At 44.9% G+C, this 23,683-nt stretch overlaps 1 protein-coding gene and 1 pseudogene across 1 annotated transcript in view; one reads left to right on the top strand and one right to left on the bottom strand.

Annotated features, from left to right (window-relative positions):
• LOC126417129 (UNC93-like protein MFSD11) overlaps window positions 1-23,683 on the bottom strand; it is a 187,037-nt gene that overhangs the window by 155,480 nt on the left and 7,874 nt on the right. The window lies entirely within an intron of this gene.
• LOC126417327 (5S ribosomal RNA) lies at window positions 16,852-16,969 on the top strand (annotated as a pseudogene).

Here is a 23,683-nt window from a genome sequence, read left to right as displayed (position 1 = left end):
CCGTTAAGAGTGGCCTGTTACTTAAGCATCCAGAATACGAGGTCTCCATTAGCAGAGCAGGCTGCCAGGTGCCTGTTTACGTCTAATGGACACAAATAACGAGCCACCTTGAAAGCTGCACGCTCCATACTCCTTCCTCCTTACATTCATTTGTCTGTCAGATTCGTGTAACAGAACAAGAGACTAGCCCAGCGAGGTAACCAGTCGAACAGAGGCAGACCCAGTTACATAATGAGCGCGAGATCTGAGCATTCCGCCCGCATCTCGTGGTCGTGCGGTAGCGTTATCGCTTCCCACGCCCGGGTTCCCGGGTTCGATTCCCGGCGGGGTCAGGGATTTTCTCTGCCTCGTGATGGCTGGGTGTTGTGTGCTGTCCTTAGGTTAGTTAGGTTTAAGTAGTTCTAAGTTCTAGGGGACTTATGACCACAGCAGTTGAGTCCCATAGTGCTCAGAGCCATCTGAGCATTCCCAGCACGCACGGAGACTTTCGTGTTGTCCCATCCTCCACGCAGACAAGGCACAGGATCCTCCAGGATGTTTATAATTAGTAAAAATACAAGGCTCATTCCGTAATTAATGCCCCACGATTTTTATCTCAGAACATGTTTACTCTTAAAATTTAGAATTTGGTGACATAAAATGATACAATAAATTGTCCAACGAGACCAGATTTAAAGTGTGCCACTTAATCAACACATATTCAAGGATATTTGGATAACGCAGAGCAGCGGATGGTAAAGGTGTATTGTTAATAATGGAACACACTTGCCACTGCAAAGAATACTTCCACTGTATAACTGTATTACTGAAAAGATTCACACACATGACATATGATGGATAAGACCAACTTCCTTTCGTCTTCCTTAACCATGAAGGCTAAAATGTATGTATAATTGTTTGTGTTAATAACCGTGCATACCTCAACATCTGTTCCACTGTGAAGGGATGCAGACTGCATTTTTCAGACAGAAAAAAACTGGAAGGCTTGAATAATGTAACGCAGATGAGGGGTTACTGACATGGTCCTACTGTAATGTTTTCAGTGCTTGCAATATGTGCAGTGGTTAGTAATGACATATGAGTGAGTAGTGTAACATCAGTATCGACATTATCAACTAGTTGAATTGCGATCATATTACTGACGGACCCGGTTCATGGTTCAGAGCCACAATTGAAGGGTTTCTGGCAAAAACAACCAAAGTCAATGAACGCCAAAAATGAGATTATTAGTAGAATGGGAATAACAGATGCTCCTTAGTAGAATGGGAATAACAGATGTTACTCTCTCGGTGTACATCACATACTACATTCTACAACAGCAACCGTAGTCATTGACTTACAAGTGCCAAGAAATATAAGCAGTGACAGTTGACTTTCCAGCAAGAACAACCATAATCAGATGACACTGATTGTTTTTGCTTGCAATCTACAACATGCTTGTGTTCCAGCCATCAGCTGTTTCCGTTGCATTAGGTCGAAAGTTGAGAGGTATCCTGAGTGCTCGGTAGCATGGCCACTTGACAGGCAGAAGAACCGAAGAAATGCTGAGGTAAAAGTATACAGAGTGAGTACCTTATAAAAGCAACAAAGGTGTTTCAGTTCCTAGAAGGACAATTGGTGATGATTGCAGGTACGTTGCTTGTTAACTTTAAGGTCATGTGTGGCCGATTACGAAGCACATGGTACATTTACGAGGGTGAGTCAAATGAAACCCTTAAATATTTTTGAAAATATTATTTATTGTGCAGACGTGGTACAAAGCTGTATCACTTTTCAACATAATCTCCCCAACGCTCAGTGAAAGTCCTGCAGCGCTTACAAGGTCATAAATTCCTTTAGAAAAAAATTTTGGCAGTGCGCTCAACCATTCACGCACCGCGTGGCGTACCTCTTCATCAGAACGGAACTTCTTTCCTCCCATTACGTCTTTGAGTGGTCCAAACATATGGAAATCACTTGGGGCAAGGTCTGATGAGTATGGTGGATGAGAAAGACACTCAAAATGCAGTTCTGTGATTGTTGCAACTGTTGTACAGGCAGTGTGGGGCCTTGCATTGTCATGTTGCAAAAGGAAACCTGCTGACAGCAATCCACGTCATTTTGGTTTGATTGCAGGCCGCAGATGGTTTTTTTAGGAGATCTGTGTATGATGCACTGGTGACAGTGGTCCCTCTCGGCATATAAGGCTCCAAAATGAGCCCTTTTTCGTCCCAAAAGAGAGTCAGCATAACCTTCCCTGCTGATGGTTCTGTTCGAAACTTCTTTGGTTTTGGTGATGAGGAATGGCGCCATTCCTTGCTCGCTCTCTTCGTTTCCGTTTGGTGGAAGTGAACCCAGGTTTCGTCCCCAGTAACGATTGTTGCAATGAAGCCATCACCTTATCGTTCAAAGCGCCGAAGAAGTTCTTCACAAGCATCAACACGTCTATCTCTCATCTCCGGAGTTAGCTGCCGTGGCAACCATCTTGCAGATACTTTGTGAAACTGGAACACATCATGCACAATGTGGTGTGCTGACCCATGACTAATCTGTAAACATGCTGCGATGTCATTCAGTGTCACTCGGCGGTTTTCCTTCTCTATGGGTTCAACTGCTGCAATGTTCTGTGGAGTCACAACTCGTTGTGCCTGACCTGGACGAGGAACACGTTCCACTGAAGTCACACCATTTGCGAACTTCCTACTCCATTCGTATACCTGATGCTGTGACAAACATGCATCACCGTACTGAACCTTCATTCGTCGATGAATTTCAATAGGTTTCACACCTTCACTACGCAAAAACCGAATAACAGAACGCTGTTGTTCCCTGGTGCAAGTCGCAAGTGGGGCGGCCATCTTTATACTGATACTGCGACGGTATGTGTGCATCTGCACTATGCTGCCACCTACAGGCCTTTCTGCACGCTGTTTGTAGCACGCTTACCAACTTACAGGATAACGGCGCGAAAGTTCGATATGTTATTACAAATTTAAGGTTTTCATTTGACTCACCCTCGTATCAGTAACCATTGCGGTTCACATATGGTAAAGCCATATGACTGTATTGTATTGTACGGAATCGGAGACCTAGAAACGACGGAGAGGCTTCGTCCCGCCGTAGCCCTCAGTGGTTCACAACCCCACAACATGTCACAGCAGACCACCCACCCTACCGCCGCCCCACACCAAAACCAGGATTATTGTGCGGTTCGGTCCCCAGTGGACCCCCTCCGCCCCCTCCCCCCCTCCCCCCTCTCCCTCCCCCCCCCCCCCCCCCCCCCCCGGCAACGTCTCATACCAGACGAGTGTAGCCCAAAGTGTTTGCATGGTAGAGTAATGATGGTGTACAGGTAAGTGGAAACAGTGTTTGCATAGCAATCGCCGACATAGTGTAACTGAAGGGGAATAAGAGGAACCAGCCGGCATTCGCGGAGACAGATAGAAAACCGCGTTAAAAATCATCCACGGGCTGGCCGGCACACCGGACCTCGACGCTAGTCCGCCGGATGGATTCGTGCAGGGGACCGGCACGCCTTCCCACTCGGAAAGCAGCGCCTTAGATCGCGCGGCTAACCGAGCGGGAAGCAATAAGATAGTTACTATTACTAATAGTTCTGATACATTTGCATGTATAAGAGACTGAAATGCTTTTCAAGGATAGTACTCTAAGACCGAGAACTCCTGGTACTTTCAGTGGTAAGTCATCTAAGAACGAACGCAATTCTTACCTCTCAGGACTCGTATCGTTTTCCGACGTAAAATGGAAGAGGTCGGCGTGCCGGGAAAACTGACCTTGCTTATAACCATGATATCACCTATTCTTATGAAGTAAGGATTAATGGCGTTGGGGAGGAAGTGTGCCACAAGGCTATGATTGCTCTAAATGGAATAACTGGAGCAAGATTAAGAAAGGTCCGCCATTCCTTAAAGATAACGGGCGTTTCATCCAAGGATATGAAGGGTAAGTACCATTCAAGACTAACCAAAACTGCTGATGCGGCTCTTATATTTATTAGAGGGCACGTAAAATCATGCAGGGTCAGACACTCCCACTATTCCCGTCGTGATAACTCAGACAGAGTACATTTACCAGAACGTTGGATCGTGAGTATTATTCTCAAAATGTTCCTTGATGAAGTAAGAGTGAATATGCCATACAAGGTTTATTATTGTGTTTTAAACGAATTTAAAATTAAGTTCGGTATTCTCAGAACAGGTATTTGTCGCATATGCGATGCATTAGTTACAAATCGAAAGTGCAACAGACCATGAAAACAATAATGTATTAATGCAGAAGAAAGAGTTTCATCAGAGGATGGCAGATAAATTTTCTGAAATGAAGAGAACGTACGAACAAGTTCCTAGAGAAGGGACTTGCATGGTAATTTCATTTGACTTCATGCAGAACCTGCCACTGCCTCATATACATACCAGCGATGTATTCTTTTGCGGGTAACTCTGGTATTATATGTTTGGTGCGCACGATTTGGCAGATGACAGGGCTACCATGCATGTTTACACAAAATCAGTAGGAAGAAAGGGGGCAGATGAAGTAACATATATGTTGTTGCATTATTTTAATAGCCGATCATTTAGTTCTCTTGAGTGACGGGTGCTCTGGACAGAATAAAACTCATACAGTTGACTATTTCCAATACATGCTTGTTCACTGCCTTCATCTCTTCAAGAAAGCGAGGGGCCAATACTTCCATCCCAATTATCAAGCCCTTGCTCTGAGAAGAAAAAGAGAACCACATCGCCAGAAGTACCAAATGACTGGAGTGAAATAATGAATAAACGCCGCAGCTGACCATCTCCATTTGATGTCGTCGTCGTGACCAAGGGCATGCTTGATGATGGAAAACTTGCAGTACCTCCTTACTTCTTAAAAACGCGAAGACCATCCTTGACTCAAAGAAATTTTCGCCTAATGGAAACACTGTATCAGATAAATGGCCCTTTATTTTGAAACGGGATACGTACTGTGGCCCTCTGGGACAAATTTAATGTTCACAACAAAGTTGAGCTCTCTCAAAGCATAGAAGTAACCCTACTGCATGGAAGTCCCATTCGTCTTACAACGGCAAAGTTACATGACTTGAAACGGTTGTGTGAATTCCTTCAAAGGTCAGAATGTAGGCTGTTCGACACACAGCTGGATATACACTACTGGCCATTAAAATTGTTACACCAAGAAGAAATGCAGATGATAAACGGGTATTCATTGGACAAATATACTAGAACTGACATGTGATTACATTTTCACGCAATTTGGGTTCATAGATCCTGAGAAATCAGTACCCAGAACAACCACCTCTGGCCGTAATAACGGCCTTGATACGCCTGGGCATTGTCAAACAGCGCTTGGATGGCGTGTACAGGTACAACTGCCCATGCGGCTTCAACAAGATAGCACAGTTCATCAAGAGTAGTGATTGGCGTATTGTGACGAGCCAGTTGCTCGGCCACCTTTGACCAGACGTTTTCAATTGTTGAGAGATCTGGAGAATGTGCTGGCCAGGGCAGCACTCGAACATTTTCTGTATCCACAAAGGCCCGTACAGGACCTGCAACACTCGGTCGTGCCTTATCCTGCTGAAATGTAGGGTTTCGCAGGGATCGAATGAAGGGTAGAGCCACGAGTCGTAACACATCTGAAATGTAACGTCCACTGTTCAAAGAGCCGTCAGTGCGAACAAGAGGTGACCGAGACGTGTAACCAACGGCACCCCATACCATCACGCTGGGTGATACTCCAGTATGGCGATGACGAATACACGCTTCCAATGTGCGTACACCGAGATGTCTCCAAACACGCATGCCACCATCATGATGCTGTAAACAGAACCTGGATTCGTCCGAAAAAATGACGTTTTGCCATTCGTGCACCCAGGCTCGTCGTTGAGTACACCATCGCAGGCGTTCCTGTCTGTGATGCAGCGTAAAGGGTAACCACAGCCATGGTCTCCGAGCTGATAGTCCGTGCTGCAAACGTCGTCGAACTGTTCGTGCAGATGGTTGTTGTCTTGCAAACGTCCCCATCTGTTGACTCAGGGATCGAGACGTGGCTGCATGATCCGTTACAGCCATGCGGATAACATGCCTGTCATCTCGACTGCTAGTGATACAAGGCCGTTGGGATCCAGCACGGCGTTCCGTATTACCTTCCTGAACCAAACGATACCCTCTTCTGCTAACAGTCACTAGATCTCGTCCAACGCGAGCAGCAATGTCGCGATACGATAAACCTCAATCGCTATAGGCTAAAATCCGACCTTTATCAAAGTCGGAAACGTGATGGTACGCAATTTTCCTCCTTACACGAGGCATCACAACAACGTTTCACCAGGCAACGCCGGTCAACTGCTGTTTGTGTATGAGAAATCGGTTGGAAACTTTCCTCATGCCAGCACATTGTAGGTGTTGCCACCGGCGCCAACCTTGTGTGAATGCTCTGAAAAGCTAATCGTTTGCACATCACAGCATCTTCTTCCTGTCGGTTAGATTTCGCGTCTGTAGCACGTCATCTTCGTGGTGTAGCAATTTTAATGGCCAGTAGTGTATTACCAATGGTGATATTGATGGAGACGAAGACGACAAGAGTGATGGGTGCACCGAGTGAAATCATTCTAGTGAATAATGACATCACTGTGTAATTTTCTTAATCCATTTTCAGTACCACGCCGTGTAAGGTGAATAAGTAAGAAAAACTATAAAAATATCTATAGCACATCACGTTTTGTTGAAAAAGTTGTGATAATATTGCCTTGAAATTATACTGAACAAGCTCAGCCCATACATTGAGGAAATATTAGACACAGCACAAGCAGGGTTCAGAAAAGGTAAATCAATAGTCGACCAAATATTCACACTAAGAGAAATATTAGATAAGAACTGCGAGCACAATCATGATACCTTTTGCCTGTTTGTAGATTTTAACAGCATAGTAAGAGAGGAAATGTGGAGGATAATGGCAGAGTATGGAATACCTGACAAGCTGATAAAGCTAACTAAAATGTGTGTGATGGAATCAAAGTGTAGACTGAAAGTACAGGGGGAGTTCTCAGAAGTGTTCGAAGTAAAAACAGGAGTGAGACAGGGAGATATTATGTCACCAACCCTGTTCAATTTGGCCCTCAATAACTCCCTGAGGAGAGCAACATGTGAAAATGCAGGAGTCACCATAGGAAAAAAGATAAATGTTTTGGCTTTTGCGGATGATATTGTGCTGATAGGACAGAAATGAAATAACTGGAGAAAATGGGGACTGTGCTGATGGAAGAAGCTAAGAAAGTAGGTTTAACTATAAACGAATGTAAAACAAAGTTCGCTGTAGTAGGAAGAAGAGCTTATTTAGGACCAAACCAACTAAAAATCGGAAATCTAACAATACAGAAGACAGACACATTCACGTACCTCGGTGTCAACGTCAACCAACAAAACTGTATAGAACGAGAGATAGTAACAAGCATTCAAGCTGGGGGAAGATGTCTAGGAGCTATGTACATCATCATAAGATCGAAGTTACTATGTAGGCAGGCAAAAATAATATATCAGACCATCATCAAGCCAGTAGTGTGCTATGCAAGTGAGACATGGACCCTGAAAAAGAAAAAAGAGAAACTCATCACTTTCGAAAATAAAGTACTGAGAAAAATATATGGACCAGTGAAATAAAATGAAAAGTGGAGAATAAGGAAAAACAGAGAACTCCGACTGTTATACACAATGCCTGACGTCGTAGACAGTGTGAAAATTATCAGACTTAAGATTGTACTGACGTGTGAGGCGGAGACGGGGGAACACGGTGATAAAGGCTGTAATGGATGGAGAAGCTGAAGGAAAGAGACCACTGGGACGGCCGAGAATGAGATGGAACGGTAATACCATGGGAGACATGCAGATACTGGGTCTGGGAGATGAAGATCCAGATGACAGGGAAGTGTGGACTGGACTGATTGAGGCTAAAGACCGGCTGCAGTTTGTGTGGCCAGTATAAGTAAGTAATATTGCCTTGAACTAAACGTGCAACTATAATCACAGGTTCTGCTGCATTAAAAGGCGAATGTAAGAAATATTATGTGCATCTGTGGCAATTTAAGGCAAAAACAGTGCCAGCATATTTTTTGTCGTTTAAGAAGACTGTTGAAGTTTTTGGCGTTGCAAGTTTAAAAGAAACTGTTTCTTTCCTATGAGCAAAGGTATGAAAATTTTGCCAGCTTTCAACGTAACACAGTATCAAATACAGACAGCTTCTTGCCTGTTCTGAATATTTCATTTTTTTATCTTGGTTGTTTTTTTGCCAGAAACCCTCCAATTGCAGGTTGCCTGTCCTACGGTCTCAGGGGCAACAAAAATTTGATTTCAAATATTTCGTATAATTATTGATCGAATTTAAAATTTTAAAATGCTGTCATAGTTTACTCACTAAGAGATGTAATCTTACATTAAAAATTTAACCAGAGTAAGACAAACACTACAATTAGAAAGTGTGTACATGTCTCGAAGCAGTGTAACTCATGGCATGCAAATGACCCAGACTATATTCGTCGAGTATTTGAGAATGAGAGCACTTAGCGACTTCCAAAAACTTTACATTTAGAAACTTACTCCCACTTACATATTTAACACATTAACTCATTTGCAGAGAAATCAGACGCCTGGAGCTGTTTTATACATGGGAGTTTGATTCTTTAAATAATCTGGGGTTTACTGGAAATGTAGCTAGACAACATACAAATTCTCTTCAAAATACAGTTGCAGGTTAAACTTCACAACGGGCTTCGGTTGTGTTCCGGAAAGTGTACCTGAGTATGACTCTGCAATGCCTGAAGCAATTTAATACGCGTATACACTGACTGACGACAAAAAAAGCCAACAGCGGTGCCGCAGTGGTAACACCAGTTCACGACAGACCACCGAAGTTAAGTGCTATCAGCTTGGCCACCACTTGGATGGGTCACTGTCCGGGTCTGCTGAGTGCTGTTAGCAAGCAGGGTGCACTCAGTCCTGTGAGGCCAATTGAGGAGCTACTTCATTGATAAGTAGTGATACCAGTCAGAAAAATGACAATGGCCGGCAAAGCGGTGTGCTGACCACGTGCCCCTCCGTATCTGCATCCGGTGACACCTAAGGGCTGAGGACGGTACAGTGGCCGATTGGTACCGGTGGGCACTCAAGGCCTGTTTGGACAGTGTTTGATTTTTGCTTTGTTTTGACGTTAACAAAGTGAAGAGTGCAGGAGTGAAGGAAGATATGAAATGAAATTAACAAGTTGAGAGGGTACGTGATGTTATATTGGTGATTACACAATCGAATAAAATTTACAAAGAACTTATCAGTATGAGCCCACTTATAAGTATGAAGCTGCAGTTCATTTGCGTAGGGAGCCTTTAGCCCGATGTAGTCTCTCCTGGGACGAGATGGCCAACAAATGCTGTAAATCGTCCTTGACAACCTTGATATTGGTACTGGAATGGACTGAAAGGGACCCTTTGTCCAGGTTCATTTGGGTAGGGTATCATAAAGCGGATGTATCCTCTCCTGAGACAAGATGGCCATCAAATGTTGTAAACCGTTCTTGATATCATTGAGACTGGTACTGGAGTGGAGTTCACAGCCAAGTTGGTTCCACATATGTTATATTGGGGACAGACCTGGGGATCTTTCTGCCCTCTAGAGTACCACAACATCGCACAACATTCACAGAGACACATGCCACGCGTGGACAAGCTTTTTCTGTTCAAAAATTGCAACACGATATTGTCACATGAGAAGTAACTTAAGAGGACGCATCTTGTCCATGACATATTGTTGTGCTGACAGAGCTCCCTCAATCACTCCAGCCATCACCTGTAGCCATATCTGCTGACTCCCTCCATCTTGATACCAGGAATAACGCACACTGCCTCTCCAAAACTTTAGAAAAATTGGTCCTCTCCATATGTCTCCTCCATACTCGCCGACGATAGGCATCCAGGGTAGTGCAAAACAGTGATACGTCACTGAACACAATGCACCGCCATTCATAGCAGTCTGTGCTTCCTAGTCACGGCACAACTCCAAATGCAGAGTTTGTGTTGTAGTGTTAACTGCAGCCTGTACATGGGACGTTAATTCTCTAGTCCAGTTGATGCTAGTCTCTGACCAATGATGCATGATTGCAGAGAGTCCCTTTTTGTTCTTAGATGGCAGGTGTAGATGTGAAAGGGTAACCATGTGTCCGACGCACAATATGGCGAACCTGCCTTGTGATGATCAGATAATGTCGACTGGAACGTTAATGACGAGTATGCCTGTTGTCACTGTTCTATGTAGTACATCATAGGGCTACTGCCACATCCAAAAGTCCTACCAACCTGGATACACGATTCGACCAACCAGCCAAATGGAGACCCACAATAAGGTCCCTTTCAAACTCTGTCATGTGCTGATAACACTGTCTCTCACGAGCTACAGCATCTCCGTGTCCTTCACAGTGATTACTCAACACCTGACGCTGTTAATGCCCGATTATGTAGGCCTATATCCTACCAGACCTGGTAACAACACTAAACATGAAGACACTGATGCACTCTGGTGACTGTTCTACCTAACACAAATCTGTAGTTTTCATACCCATTGATAAGAGGCACATAGTCTCCAGTGGCTTATTTCTGGTGGATTATTACAGAATAATTGGATTTCTTATCCCCATTTACCTTCATATCTCTACTGCGCGAAATTGCCAGTGCCATCTGGATCCTTCCCACCAACACCAGCTGTTCTGAATTGTGCAATATACCCTATGTTCCCTTAACCCTCCTGGCCTCAACCTTCGTTAGTCATTGTCACTACCCATCTAGCCCCTTCCCTGTTCCAGTTCCAGCACTACACAGCCCTCTACTCCACCAACACACCCACTCTTTTTACTTCTCTCATTTTTCGATACCCCCTACCCTCCATCTAACCTCCGAATTGCATCTACACTCCTGGAAATGGAAAAAAGAACGCATTGACACCGGTGTGTCAGACCCACCATACTTGCTTCGGACACTGCGAGACGGCTGTACAAGCAATGATCACACGCACGGCACAGCGGACACACCAGGAACCGCGGTGTTGGCCGTCGAATGGCGCTAGTTGCGCAGCATTTGTGCACCGCCGCCGTCAGTGTCAGCCAGTTTGCCGTGGCATACGGAGCTCCATCGCAGTCTTTAACACTGGTAGCATGCCGCGACAGCGTGGACGTGAACCGTATGTGCAGTTGACGGACTTTGAGCGAGGGCGTATAGTGGGCATGCGGGAGGCTGGGTGGACGTACCGCCGAATTGCTCAACACGTGGGGCGTGAGGTCTCCACAGTACATCGATGTTGTCGCCAGTGGTCGGCGGAAGGTGCACGTGCCCGTCGACCTGGGACCGGACCGCAGCGACGCACGGATGCACGCCAAGACCGTAGGATCCTACGCAGTGCCGTAGGGGACCGCACCGCCACTTCCCAGCAAATTAGGGACACTGTTGCTCCTGGGGTATCGGCGAGGACCATTCGCAACCGTCTCCATGAAGCTGGGCTGCGGTCCCGCACACCGTTAGGCCGTCTTCCGCTCACACCCCAACATCGTGCAGCCCGCCTCCAGTGGTGTCGCGACAGGCGTGAATGGAGGGACGAATGGAGACGTGTCGTCTTCAGCGGTGAGAGTCGCTTCTGCCTTGGTGCCAATGATGGTCGTATGCGTGTTTGGCGCCGTGCAGGTGAGCGCCACAATCAGGACTGCATACGACTGAGGCACACAGGGCCAACACCCGGCATCATGGTGTGGGGAGCGATCTCTTACACTGGCCGTACACCACTGGTGATCGTCGAGGGGACACTGAATAGTGCACGGTACATCCAAACCGTCATCGAACCCATCGTTCTACCATTTCTAGACCGGCAAGGGAACTTGCTGTTCCAACAGACAATGCACGTCCGCATGTATCCCGTGCCACCCAACGTGCTCTAGAAGGTGTAAGTCAGCTACCCTGGCCAGCAAGATCTCCGGATCTGTCCCCCCAGCACGAACGCTGGTCCAACTGAGGCGCCAGGTGGAAATGGCATGGCAAGCCGTTCCACAGGACTACATCCAGCATCTCTACGATCGTCTCCATGGGAGAATAGCAGCCTGCATTGCTGCGAAAGGTGGATATACACTGTACTAGTGCCGACATTGTGCATGCTCTGTTGCCTGTGTCTATGTGCCTGTGGTTCTGTCAGTGTGATCATGTGATGTATCTGACCCCAGGAATGTGTCAATAAAGTTTCCCCTTTCTGGGACAATGAATTCACGGTGTTCTTATTTAAATTTCCAGGAGTGTAGTTAACCTACCCTCTCTCCACCTCGTCCTTGTATGCTCCCACAAGCAGCACCTTACCGTCATCCACTCCTACCCTGCTATCCCTCCCTCAACCTGCCCCAGCCTTATCGTTACCCCCACCAGCCGGTTGCTTCTCCCACCATACACTGCTGCTCACAGTCTGGCCCCAGCACCCAGAGATTTCGATTATGAGTGTATGAGGTGTGTGTGTGTGTGTGTGTGTGTGTACGCGCGTGTGTTGTCTATTTCCAAAGAAGGCCTTGTTGGTTTGGAGCTCACCTTTTGACAGTCTTTTGTTGTGCCTGCCAATCACCATCTCTGCCAGATGGTGAGTAGCAATTATCCTTTTCATAATACTGTTGCACTGAAAATAACTGCACAACAGTGTAAATGTCAACTGTATGGGCTGTGTGGCTTGTTTGGAAACAAACTTGTTCCATTCACTCTTCATACTTGCTGTCGACATAAGTAATGTCCACATTCAGGCTTCTGTTCAGTTCTATCCTTGGGGTTGTCTTTCTGGCAGTATTAGTTATACGTTATCACCAATACACAGTAGTATCGATAGGTTTATTGATGAAGAGTTGTTCGATGTGCACCTCACTATCGGTTCAATGAGTGCTATGGAACATTGGCACAACGAAGCGATACTGAGCTGTTTCGACTGAGAGTTGTAGCATTACCCTGTGTCCGTGTTGTACACTTTGGCGATTGTGTAGTACAGATTTCTTGATTGTTGTGCGATATTTTGAAGGAAAGAAGAGCTATGGTACCAAATGAATAAATCATAATGACATTATCACTCTTTAACGAGCCACTAGAGACCACTGTCCCTTATACCAAAATACTAAGAAAATATCCCTGAACAACCTCTGAAATTGGGTTCTGCCTGTTTAAGACTGATACAAAATCTGGTAACTAGCCTTTATAACTGTGCTTCCCAACCTATCTAGGACCATTACTTTATACATCACCAAAGGCCCCCAACAAAGTTGATCATCTGACTTCACTTCAGATTTAAAAAAACAAACACTCTTCTTTTTATAATGTGAGAAGGTGAATAATACATTGTTAACATTCGAAGGAATGAAACACATTTGTCTATGCAGCTGTTTTATTTAATCAATAAATAATGATTAGTTATAACATCTTTTTACATTTCCTGTGGTGTCAAGCAGTGCACGTCCTAACTCACGGTCGAAGTATATTCCCTTCATTGTTTCTGTTGCCGTTGGTACGAGAGCCGTTCGTTCGCTTTCACACCTGTAAATTTCTTTCAATTCAGTCAATATTCTTGAGGATTTTTCGCGTAATAACAAATTGCCTCTACTGACTTTTCACCTAAATGTCGCTATTTCTCTATTCTCTAAGCGTACGAGGGTTGGAACTTAAATTGTGGCAACTATTTATTCACAACCGATACAAGAGATTTACAAACATTGTTCAAATGGCTCTGAGCACTTAACTGAGCAACTCAACATCTGAGGTCATCAGTCCCCCTAGAACTTAGAACTACTTAAACCTAAGGACATCACACACATCCAAGCCCAAGGCAGGATTCGAACCTGCGACCGTAGCGGTCGCGCGGTTCCAGACTGAAGCGCCTAGATCCGCTCGGCAACAACGGCCGACAAGAGATTTAAATGTTCGCACGTGTTACTGTCCTTCAAAGTACTCACCAGCGATGTGGAAGGCGTAGTGTACCGTTAGCAGAGCCTGTTCTGTTGATGGTGCGAATGGAGCGGTCTACTGCCTGTCGAATCTCTGGAACAGTTCTGAAGCGAATGCCACGAAGTGGTTCCTTCATCTTCGGAATCAAATCAAAGTCACAAGGACTTAAGTCCGGGGAGTATGGTGGATGGTGCGCATTGTCGTGCAAAATGATGGGTGGGATGCGCAGAAAGTGTCGCCGCTTCTTTCGCAAAGCTGGTCGCAGGTGATGCTCCAAAAACGAACAGTAATACTGTGCATTGACGGTCTGCCGTGGAGGAACGTAATGCGTTAGGATAACAAGCTATGGCTGTTCTGTTCGGTCGATGGGAGTCCTTGTGACTTTGATTTGATTCCGAAGATGAGGGAACCACTTCGTGACATTCGCTTCAGAACTGTTCCAGAGATGCGACAGGCAGTAGACCGTTCCATTCGCACCATCAACAGAACAGACTCTGCTAACGGTACACTACGCCTTCCACATCGCTGGTGAGTACTTTGAAGGACAGTAACAGGTGCGAACATGTAAATCTCTTGTCGGCCGTTGTTGCCGAGCGGATCTAGGCGCTTCAGTCTGGAACCGCGCGACTGCTACGGTCGCAAGTTCGAATCCTGCCTTGGGCTTGGATGTGTATGATGTCCTTAGGTTTAAGTAGTTCTAAGTTCTAGGGGGACTGATGACCTCAGATGTTGAGTTGCTAAGTTAAGTGCTCAGAGCCATTTGAACAATTTTTGTAAATCTCTTGTATCGGTTGTGAATAAATAGTTTCCACAATTTAAGTTCCAAACCTCGTACGCTTATAGAATAGAGAAATAGCGACATTTAGGCGAAAAGTCTGTAGAGGCAATTTGCTATTACGTGAAAAATCCTCAAGAATATTGACTGAATTGAAAGAAATTTACAGGTATACTGCACCTTCGACATCGCTCGCAACGAGTTCTGTACAACGCTGGTGACTACTTTGAAGGACAGTAATAGGTGCAGACACGTAACTCTTTTGTACGGGTTGTGAATAAATAGTTGCCACTATTTAAGTTCCAAACCTTGTATTTTCAGTGTGTTGTCTGTGTGGAGTCCAACTAATTTGGTTCGTATTTCATTATTTGAAAACATTTCATTAGTTACTGATAGTAGGTTTAGAACAGACATTTACGCTAATCAGCCAGAACATTCTGACCACCGACCTAATATCGATATAAATCCATCCAGGTGATAGCAGCGTCACCTGGCGAGGAATGACTGCTGGTCAGACACACGCACGAGTTTGCCCGAGAGCAGATTGTGATGACCAGGAGGCATTTCGGAAACTGCACGACTTGTCGGATTTTGGAGAAGTGCTGTGGTAAGTGTCTTCAACACGTGGCGAAATCAAGGTGAAGATGAAGAAGTCAAGACGTCGTTGGGTTGAGCGGCCATCCCTCATTACAAATGTCGGATGTTGTATTCTGGGCAGAGTGGTAAAACAGGATAGGTGGCGAACTGTGGCGGAACTAAATCATACTTTAATGCCGGGCAGTGCACCAAACACTCCCAACGATGGGCCTCCGCAGCCAAAGACCCGTGCAAGTGCCAATGTTAACACCACGACGTCGGCAACCACGACTCAAATGGGCACGTGACCATCGCTTCTGGACATTGGCACAGTGGCAAAGCGTTGCACGGTGTGATGAATCCCGGCACCTTCTTCATTATGCCGATAAAAGGTCGCGAATCCATCGCCTTCCAGGGGAACAGCTCCTTGACACCTGTAGTGCAGGATGGAAACAAGCTGGCGGCTGCTCCCCTGTGCTCTGGAGAGCATTCATGTGGGCATCCATGGGCCCAGTGCAGCTTGTACGAGGCATCATGACGGCCAAGGAGTATCGTACACTGGCTGCAAATCACGTACACCCCTTAGTGACCATCATGTTTCCTGACGGCAGAAGTATTTTTCAACAAGATAATGCGTCATGCCACAGGACCAAGAGTGTGATGGAGTGGTCCGAGGAACACAGTGGCGAGTTCCAATTGATATGCTGCCCCCCCCCCCAACTCGCCAGATCTGAACCTAATCGAACACGTCTGGGATGTGATGGAACATGGCGTCAGAGGTTATCGCCCCTCTACCCGGAATTTTAGGAAATTAGGTGACTTGTGTGCGCAGATGCGGTACCAAATCCCTCCAGCGACCTACCAAGACCTCATTGCTTCCATGCCACGACGTGTCGCTGCTGTTATCCGTGCCAAAGGTGGACACGCTGGCTGTAGGTAGGTGATCAAAATATTCTGGCTGATCAGTATATTTAAGTGTTGATTTTCCAAATCATAAAAACCAATGTTAATACAATTCATTTCTGATGACTAGCGCCGGCCGGTGTGGCCGAGCGGTTCTAGGCGCTACAGTTTGGAACCGCGCGACCGCTATGGTCGCAGGTTCCAATCCTGCCTCGGGCATGGATGTGTGTGATGTCCTTAGGTTAGTTAGGTTCAAGTAGTTCTAAGTTCTAGGGCACTGATGACCTCAGATGTTAAGTCCCATAGTGCTCAGAGCCATTTGAACCATTTCTGATGACTAGCACTGACTACTGGGAGTGGATGCGCAGCGAATAAAATTAACAGAAGAGTAAAACAGACGAGGGCTACTTTTGATGAATGCGTATACTTGCGTTAGGAATCATTACACAGGAAAATACAAGAATGGATAGGGGAACAGGCTGGGATAAAGCCGTGTTTTGGCTGTAATGGAAACGAAATGGATGTGCCAAGTGCATGTAGCCAGACGAGTGGATAGTGAATCGATCAGGAAGTTCTCTCTTGGTTTGCAAAGAATGGAGAAAAATCTGAGGCCAACGACCTTGCCACAGTGGTAACACCGGTTCCCGTCAGATCACCGAAGTTAAGCGCTTTCGGGCTGGGCCAGCACTTGGATGGGTGACCATCCGGTCTTCCGAGCGGTGTTGGCAAGCTTGGTGCACTCGGCCCTTGTGAGGAAAACTAAGGAGCTACTTGATTGAGAAGTAGTGGCTCCGGTCTCGTACATATGGCATATGGCCGGGAGAGCGGTGTGCTGACCACATACACCTACCTCCATATCCGCATCCAGTGACGCCTGTGGGCTGAGGATGACACGGCGGCCGGTCGGTACCGTTGGGCCTCCATGGCCTGCTCGGGAGGAGAAAAGAGAGAGATCTGAATGACCGCCTAAGGCAGCATGAATAGATCAACCTATGAAAAAAATCCAGGAGTAGTGAAGATGAGAATTCACTGAAAACGCTGCAGCATGAAAGGCCTGAAAGAGACATTTATCCAAAGCTGAATGTCAAATAATTGACGATGATGATTTAATAACCACTGCAGACTGACGTAGTAATGAAAACTTAGAGTATTTTTTAAAAAATAATTTATTGCTTTAGCTAAACCTAATGGCACACTTTTCGTTTCTACCCGAAAGAAAGGAGGCTACAACGTCAGTGAGTCATAACTAGCATCAGTCAGCTCATACAGAAATCTGGGTTTAACAATTTATAACGATGTAAAACGGAACGATGAAATGGATAAAGCTAGTGGTTAACTTCAGTTCACAGGTCAGATGCTAGGAGATTCCTTACAAAACACTCGTGTGATCCGTCCTATAATGCTCAGATGTGTGGCAGCGATACCACATGGGAGTAGCAGCCGACACTGAACTAGATATGGGCAAAGTCGTTCATCCTTGGGAACTAGTTCGCTGGTGATCGCTCTTTCTTGGGAACCGTTCATTTTTACTCGTTCACCGTTCATTTGTGCTTGCTGTATGGTTCTTACGAAAAATTGATAATTAGTAGCATATGTGACTGAAGATGGAAGGCGCCAAGAGGGAGCACTTACCTTCCCCGTGGAGTACTGAGTTTTTATTCGTAACAGAATTCTCACACACTTGTAGTTTTCGTGATTCTGCAAAACATCTCGTTTAGCAAACTGTAGCGTCATGTGGCTGACAGCAGGGAAATAATATAAGGTGGCGCACGAAAAACCCTGTCCCGAGTACAGACTGCTCGCCAATTACGCACTATTTGTTGACCGCTACTAGCAGAATAGATAAACATGTAATAATCAGGCAGTGAAGTAATAACAAATGAGCCGGCCGCTGGTGGCCGAGCGGTTCTGGCGCTACAGTCTGGAACCGCGCGACCGCTACGGTCGCAGGTTCGAATCCTGCCTCGGGCATGGATGTGTGTGTTGTCCTTAGGTTAGTTAGGTTTAAGTAGTTCTAAGTTCTAGGGGACTTATGACCTCAGCAGTTGAGTCCCATAGTGCTCAGAGCCATTTGAGCCAATAACAAATAAGCTAACGCAAGCAACTTCGAAACAATAGATGACGATTGGTAAGCGACAATGAGCAGCTAGTACTCGGGGCCGATTTTTCGTGCGCTACACTGTACTACTGAAATAATATTGTAGGAGTTATCATATTTTCTTTACAAAATGTGACAATACACTCGGTTATAAGTCGGTCTGCCTTCCATAATAATGAAAATGCTCTTTTACCTTGGATAAAAAAAAAAGACGGAAAATGGCCACTAGTGTGTGTCGTGCCGACGTCCTTAGCATGTGTAATAACAAAAAATCTTTCCTTTTTACGAGTATTTCTTCTGCTGTTTATCGAAAAAGGGAAGTAAGCTGATACGCCGTTTTGTTACCTGAAAATACGTATGTATTACATACCACGTTATTTTTATGTAATTTACGTAATTATAAAATACATTTTAATTACCGGTCGTGGAAGCTGAATAGAACCGGACCAAAAGTTGAGAGTACAAATGGCTCTGAGCACTATGGGACTTAACATCTGAGGTCATCAGTCCCCTAGACTTAGAACTCTTAAACCTAACTAACCTAAGGACTTCACACACATCCATGCCCGAGGCAGGATTCGAACCTGCGGCCGTAGCGGTCGCGCGGTTCCTGACTGAAGCGCCTAGAACCGCTCAGTTCAGAGTTCAAAACAGGTTTGAAACATCTAGAATGAGCTTGCGAAGCGAACGGAACGAGCAACAACTCGATACAGAAGTATCAGCAGTCGGCAATGAACTGCGACGAGTGGCCACCCGAAGAAAGACGAGTGCGGCCGAGCGAGACCGAGACAGACGGGAACGGGACCGAGGCTGGAACGAGACCGACCGTTTCCCGTTCCCGGGAATTATAATTAGTAAGCCGCGACCGAAGTGAACTATGAAACACCGTCCCTTAGAATTCGTTCCTCGCTCGTTCCCTTCATCTTGGTGAACCGTTCCTTTGGACTCGTCAGTTCGCGAATGACCCATCTCTATACTGAATGTATTCAGAAAGGGGTAGCACGAATGGTCACAGGTTTTTTTAACCCTTGGGAGAGTGCCACGAAGAAACTTGAAAATCTGAACTGGGAGACGTTTAAAACACCAATTAGCCTGCCAGAGTTTACTTAGAAGGTTCCAGGAACCAGCGTTCGTGAGGATTCTAGGAATATACCACAACGCCTTACGTATGCCTCCAGTAGAGACAGCGAAGGTAATACTGGGCTAATTATAACGCGGTCAGAGAGGCATTTAAGAAAATCGTTTCAGCGCTCCATTCACATTACTTTTATGTTTGCATGCCTACTCTGCAGTTCACGGTTAAGTGGTTGACAGAAGGTTCATCGAACCATCTTCAAGTTACTTCTCTACCGTTCCACTCTCGAACAGCACACGGGAGAAATTAATACTTAAATCTCTCCTAGCAAGCTCTGATTTCTCTTATTTTAATACAATGAATATTTCTCCCTGCGTAGGTGCGTGTCAACGTAATATTTTCGGATTCGGAGGACAACGTTAATGATTTAAATTTCGTGAAAAGGTCCTGTCACAACGAAAAAGGCCGATGTTTTAACGATTACCACCCCAATTCACGTATCCAATCCGAGACATTCTGTACCCTGCTTCGCAATAATACAAAACGAGCTGCGCTTCTTTGAACTTTTCCATGTTCTTCAGTTCTATCTGATTTGGATCACATACCGCACAGCAATACTCCAGAAGAGGACAGGCAAGCGTAGTGTATGTAGCCCATCTCTTTAGCAGTCCTATTGCATTTACTAAGTCTTCTGCCATTAAATCGCATTCTGTGGTTAGTTTTTCCCACAACATTGTTCTTGTGATCGTTGCATTTTAAGCTGTTCGTAATTGTAATTCCCAGGTATTCCGTTGAATTTACATTCTTTATAGTTGTGTGATTCATTGACTAAACCCTCCCTCGAGCATGGGTGTGTGTGTGTTTGTCCTTAGGATAATCTAGGTTAAGCAGTGTGTAAGCTTAGGGACTGATGACCTTAGCAGTTAAGTCCGTAAGATTTCACACACACACATTTGACTGAACGAAGTTTAACGGATTCCTTTTAGCACTCAAGTGGCTGACTTTACACCTTTCATTATTTAGGGCCAGTTGCCACTTTTCGCTCCATGCAAATAACGTGTCTACAGCCGGGTTCACTCACGCAACTAATGTGGCACCACAGCTTGTGGCTTTCTGTAGTGACACCGTCAGCTATTGTTCACACAGGACGCCATAAAATCTACGTAGTTCCACAGTTTTCAATATGGCATCAATTTAAATCATATGGGCAGGTGTGAATGTAATAGTGCAGGTTATGGCAGTAAGAGCTGTGTCAAAAGTTAAATACTAGGAAGACAAAACCCAAATGTTGAATCCAGAAATAGATTTCACACAAGGGTAAATCAGGGGCCATGAACACAATTATAAAAGAAACAACACGCGCAGGCGAAAACGCTGCCTGCAATAGCAAACTAAACAACAGCTGGCAAGTAAATTTCATCTGGAGACGCGCCACCCTTCCAAGATTTTACAAACTTATTATATTCGTTGAGATACGCATTTCGAATAACTACTTTTTAGTTTAACAGCTGCCACATCAAACTCGGGAGCTATTTGCTGCATACTATCCACAATTTATGCAGTGCTGGTCTCACAAATCACGAAGTTAATACGACCTGCTTTTTTGGTTACTTATGTTAAGTTTAATTATTTATTCATTCAAAAATCTTTTAAGATTGTAGGATATGTCACTGAATTTCAAATATTGCCCCTCCGACCTCCCACCCTCCACCCCACATAAAGACACACTGCTGCAGGGAAACAAGCATATGTTGCTGTTCTTATATTTCCAGAAGCTGCGAAAGTGTACCTGCTGACCACTGTTTTCACTTTTTTCAGTGATAGAATGAAACCACACTGAAATCGAGTGGAGTGCAGCTGCAATTACTCCGCGATAACTGCGACAGAATGCTTGTGTTTCGAAATACTGCCACCAGGGAGCAGTGGTGGAAGGGAAGTGGCGCAACAAAGTACAACCAAGTTGAACTTTTTGTAGCATGACAAATGTCCCGTCTCTTAAGTTGCGCCACTACGAACAGGGGGTTCACACATGCAACTGCAATATGCCACCAGCTGTGGCGACAGTTTTGTTGCGTGTGTGAATGCGGCTTAAGTCATTTTGAAGTTGGTTTTAATATTCTACGAGACAGTAAATGGCAGCATCGTCTGCAAACAATCTAGAGCTGCTCAGATTCCCTCCTAAACTGTTCAGTTACTGCGAACTGTGATCTTTCTGAGAGGAAATAGCGAATCCAGCCCAACTGAGACGATACTCCGTAGGCACGCAATTTGATTAGAAGCCACTTGTGAATAACTATGTCGGAAGCCATCTGGAATTCTAAAAGTATGTAATCAATTTGACATCCCCTGTCGATAGCACAAATTACTTCGAGGGCATAAAGGGCTAGTTGTGTCTCACAAGAACAATTGTTTCTGAGTCCGTATTGGGTACATATCAAAAAATCGTTTTCTTCGAGGTAATAATTCATAATGTTCGAACACAGCGTGTGTTCCAAACTCCTGCTAGGAATCGACGTCAGTGATACTTTTCTGTAATTCACCGGATTTCTCCTGTTTCCTTTCTTGAGTATTGGTGTGATCTCAAGGACGTAGCCAAAAGGTGGGGGGGGGGGGGGGGGGGGTCCTGGCGGTTCTGATCACCCCCCCCCCAAATCACATAAACGAAATTACGCATGACCTAACTACCAACTTCCGTTTTGTGAAACTGAAAGATATTTCTGTTTTCAAAAATACGACACACTGTCGATAATCAGCCAACGATAGCAGTTGTTGTTGTGGTCTTCAGTCCTGAGACTGGTTTGATGCAGCTCTCCATGCTACTCTATCCTCTGCAAGCTTCTTCATCTCCCAGTACCTACTCCAACCAACATCCATTTGAATCTGCTTAGTGTATTCATCTCTTGGTGTCCCTCTACGATTTTTACCCACCACGCTGCCCTCCAATACTAAATTGGTGATCCCTCGATGCCTCAGAACATGTCCTACCAACCGATCCCTTCTTCTAGTCAAATTATGCCACAAACTTCTCTTCTCCCCAATCCTATTCAATACCTCCTCATTAATTATGTGATCTACCCATCTAATCTTCAGCATTCTTCTGTAGCACCACATTTCGAAAGCTTCTATTCTCTTCTTGTCCAAACTATTTATCGTCCATGTTTCACTTCCATACATGGCCACACTCCATACAAATACTTTCAGAAACGATTTCCTGACACTTAAATCTATATTGGATGTTAACAAATTTCTCTTCTTCAGAAACACTTTCCTTGCCATTGCCAGTATACATTTTATATCCTCTCTACTTCGACCATCATCTGTTATTTTGCTCCCCAAATAGCAAAACTCCTTTACTACTTTAAGTGTCTCATTCCTTAACCTAATTCTCTCAGCATCACCCGACTTAATTCGACTACATTCCATTATCCTCGTTTTGCTTCTGTTGATGTTCATCTTATATCCTCCTTTCAAGACACTATCCATTTCGTTCAATTGCTCTTCCAAGTCCTTTGCTGTCACTGACAGTATTACAATGTCATCGGCAAACCTCAAAGTTTTTATTACTTCTCCATGGATTCTCTCCCCGAAGTTATTCAATCTTTATATTTTCTCCTTTCATCATCCGTTACCCAAGGAGTTCTACTAGCCCTTGTCTCTTTACCTACTTTATCCTCTGCTGCCTTCACTACTTCATCCCTCAAAGCTACCCATTCTTCTTCTACTGTATTTCTTTCCCCCATTCCTGTCAATTGTTCCGTTATGCTCTCCCTGAAACTCTCTATAACCTCTGGTTTAGTCAGTTTATCCATGTCCCATCTCCTTAAATTCCCACCTTTTTGCAGTTTCTTCAGTTTTAATCTACAGTTCATAACCAATAGATTGTGGTCAGAGTCCACAACTGCCTCTGGAAATGTCTTACGATTTAAAACGTGGTTCCTAAATTTCTGTCTTACCATTACGTAATCTATCTGAAACCTGTCAGGATCTCCAGGCTTCTTCCATGTTTGCAGCCTTTTTTTATGATTCTTGAACCAAGTTTTAGCTATGATTATGTTGTGCTCTGTGCAAAATTCTAGCAGGCGGCGTCCTCTTTTGTTTCTTATCCCCAATCCATATTCACCTACTACGTTTCCTTCTCCCTTTTCCTACTGCCGAATTCCAGTCACCCATGACTATTAAATTTTCGTCTCCCTTCACTATCTGAATAACTTCTTTGATTTCATCATACATTCCTTCAATTTCTTCGTCATCTGCAGAGCTAGTTGGCAT

Source organism: Schistocerca serialis, chromosome 8 (assembly GCF_023864345.2).
Source record: "Schistocerca serialis cubense isolate TAMUIC-IGC-003099 chromosome 8, iqSchSeri2.2, whole genome shotgun sequence".
In the NCBI taxonomy this organism is placed as follows: domain Eukaryota; kingdom Metazoa; phylum Arthropoda; class Insecta; order Orthoptera; family Acrididae; genus Schistocerca; species Schistocerca serialis.
The sequence above is the reverse complement of the archived record's forward strand: the minus strand, read 5'-3'. Positions and strand labels throughout refer to the sequence as shown.